Source organism: Octopus sinensis, linkage group LG7, assembly GCF_006345805.1.
Source record: "Octopus sinensis linkage group LG7, ASM634580v1, whole genome shotgun sequence".
NCBI classification, from domain to species: Eukaryota; Metazoa; Mollusca; class Cephalopoda; order Octopoda; family Octopodidae; genus Octopus; species Octopus sinensis.
The window spans coordinates 59,656,199-59,660,057 of record NC_043003.1 but is presented as its reverse complement, the minus strand read 5'-3'; positions in this window follow the sequence as shown (position 1 = coordinate 59,660,057).

The window sequence follows — 3,859 nt, the reverse complement described above, 5'->3', positions numbered from 1 at the left end:
ATATATAACATACAAAATGACTGTGTATTTTTACTTGTGACAGTCATGTTTGTGTATATATATAATGTATATATATATATATATATATATATATATATATATATATAATGTATGTATGTATATGTGTATGTACATGTATTTATTATACATACTAATAAATAAATGAATATATATATGTGTGTTGATATGTGTATGTATGTATGCATAGATATATATATATGTACACACACACACACACACACACACACATATATATATATATATATATATATATATATATATATGATAACTTACAAAATTTAGAACGTAAATGTACCGTTCAATCGAAATAATACAGGCTTTAGATGATAAAACTACTGATGAATACGTTCATAGATGATGTTGCTTATTTTCTTTGAATATAAATATCCACATACATATATTCACACACATGTGCACACAGACTCATACATACATATGCATGCACATGTACATATATAGATGTATATGTAGCTGTACGTTATATATCATCATTCATTTGCATGTGTGAATGAGCATGTTCAAATATTATCTTCATTTAAATCGTGGTTTTATCGAGTAGTCTTCTTGGCAGATCCAATACTGGCAAATCTTTTTGCCAGAATTGCCTCTGGATTCACTGACGTATCAAAGTCTTTTCATACTTAATGCTTTTGGAAGATAGAATGATTTCCTTCAACATTTGTAGGCAGGGGAGACAGATTTTTTTTCCTCCGTTATCTTTTATGCTTTTTAATCCGGTAAGGATTTTCGCTTAAATTTGTACAAGAGTCTGATATTTATCTAAGTACTAGTTATGGAAAATTCTAAATCTGCGGTTAAAGAAATATTCAAAGGGAAGTCTTAAGAAGGAAAGTCAAAGTTACCAAATGAATAAAGAGAAAATATAACGAAAAAAAGATGAAAGCGATAATTTGTTTGTCACACTTTTCATTCACGATAAAAATTTATTAAATGTTTGGTCTGCTGCATACACACATTTAGATTATATTATTACTGGCTTTAGAAGCTTAATAGTATCGTGGTTGAAAGATAAGTTTTAAAGAAGCCAAGCGTGCAACAAGATTTCGAATCACGGTCATGAATATGTCACTTCCAAAACATCACTGACGTCGTTCCAAATTTTAAAGATATTTTCCAAGGTCTTTATAGAATATCTCTTTAAACCCATACAAAAGACATATAAGCTTGAGTGTATACAATTAAATATACGCGCACACAAATGTATGTATAATATCTGACGAAGTTAGCCGACCAAAACTTCGAAGTCACTATCACTTCTTGTAAAATTTTGACAAACATGTACTCCACGAAAAATTATCGAGTAATTCTCCAGTTTAATATTAGTTTGAAATTTTTGCACACGGTGATCAGTTTAGGAGGAGAGGATAAGTCGATAACATCGGCTTTCAACAGGTACTTATTTTATCGACCCCGATATGAAGAAATGCGAAGCTGACATCGACATGAATAGATTATAAATGTAGCTACTCACACAGTTAAAAAGAATAATATTTCTGATCTGTGCACAAATAGAACAAATACTTCAATCCCAATAATACTCCGGTCATCTATACTTCTCTATAGAGGCATTTATTCCCAGACTTCATATCACAAGGCACTAAAACATTTAACCAAATAAGATATAAACCTATAAAACATAATCTCCCCACCCACCAAAATTTTATTTTGCTGAGAAATATCCTAATATTTTTGCTTCAAGGACAATGTCACTGCAAAGCACTGGCATATGTAGGAACTATATTATTCTTGGAGGTATTGATGGTAATTATACTGGACTAACAAATAACACCTTTAATATCGACCATACCTACATTTACACCCATTCAGATCAACTACCAAAAGATAAAAGCTTCAAATAAAGCTTCACATTAAATATGCTAGCACAGACAATGTTTTAGCAGAACAGGAGATTGCGAATGCTATTCCTTTCCCATCACGAGGTTTGATATCTTTAGCGCAATTAATAGCGATAGCGCGGCTACATATTATAAGATTTTCAAGTTAGTTAACATGTGCTAAATTATTGTTATGTCAGATTTACATTAAGCTGCAAGCTGAAAGCCAGTATATGTAATATGGTGACGTTTATTATCAACATCAACAGCGTGTACGAAAGAAGATAGGTAGGTGTTTTATTTACTAAATGCAAGAACAGTTATGTTTTAGAAATGTAAGGAAGTTAGAAATTTCGTAAATATATGCAATTTATATAAATTCACTTAATGCTGTTTAAATCTTTTAAAATTGAGGGTGCAATCTTAAATTAAATATGAATAGAGCGCGGTCTTAACCGCGGCGATATTTATGCTGAGCCTATTAGAAGAAACGCTAATATTGGACTTTAACAAACCGGGTTTATATATATATATATACATATAATTAGATAATTAGGCAGTAGGATTTCCTCATTTCCTACCCGTTCCGAGTTAACCGTTCGCTGCCGCCAAATGCCTGTTAGATCGGTACGACGATCTAACTTAAGCGAGGAGGAGCCGGGCCACGCACACCGACTCGCTCGACGTGCTATACGTATATGTGCACACACAAACCCACTGATATATTTCGATGAATTTTTCCGCAAATACATTTCTTGATGATGATATTACTTCATATTGATTGTAACAATATATTTTAAATGAGTATTATGTAATATGAAACATTATTGATTTAAGGACCACGCTTAGGAAACCCGCGTAGCATAAATTGAGTTGGCTACTAATACTTTGTGTTCCTTTGTTTTCTCTCTCACTATATATATATATATATATATATATATATTATATATATATATATATATATATATATATATATAGATAGATAGATAGATAGATAGATAGATAGATAGATAGATAGATAGATAGATAGATAGATAGATAGTCGAATTCTCCCGGTCCGTACCAGTTCTGAGTTGACTGTTCGCCGCCACGCATGCCTCGTGTCACATGCATACATGCGATACGTATATTGCAATAATTAAATCGTTTTCCTCGCAAAATATAGCGAAAAGTACATTTTTCATGTAAAGCAGTGGTTCTTGTCCATTTGTAAACTCAGCGCCATCTTTCGCCAAAGAGCGTATTACAAAGAGTCCCTGTGTTAGATGCGCTGAATTACTAAGACAGTTAGTTATATTAATGGAATAAAGGATGAGTTTACTCGCACACTTTTTATTCAGATTCTCTTACAATAAAAACCGTTGCATGAATTACCAACCGTCATGTCAAATTTATAGAGAAATTACGAAAGAAGGCAAATATATGTTCGATGAAATTATATTAGACCGTGGAACCTCTGCAATTATTATACAATATTCTACTCATCTTCCAATCCCGGCAAATTTTCTGAAAATGTTTTTAAAATATGAGAACGGTATCATTAGGTTATATTTCATTTCTAAGAAAAATCTCAGGTAAACAAACGGTCTTTGCATGGCAACGTCTTGCTTACGGATTGAATACTCACTGATGACATATTAAATATATTAGTTATACGTCCTGTAAAGGTCACTCAACTAATGTAGATTATGGAAGTACAAAAAAAGAGAACTAAACTATATTTGTATTTAGAAAAATCGAAATTTACATAAAGCCATTATCTTATTATCACGCATTTTCTCGCTCCACCATTTTTATACCCGCTCCTCCTTCTGCTGAATATATTTATTGATTTACGTGCTGAATTATCAAAATTAGATTGCTATGAGTTTTGTGAAATTTCTTTTTCAACTTTAAAATGACACAATAATTGTAATGTGCTCTGTACAGTTGTTCTTTAAAAAAGAATAACCGCATTCTGACTTGCATATAATTTTCGATGT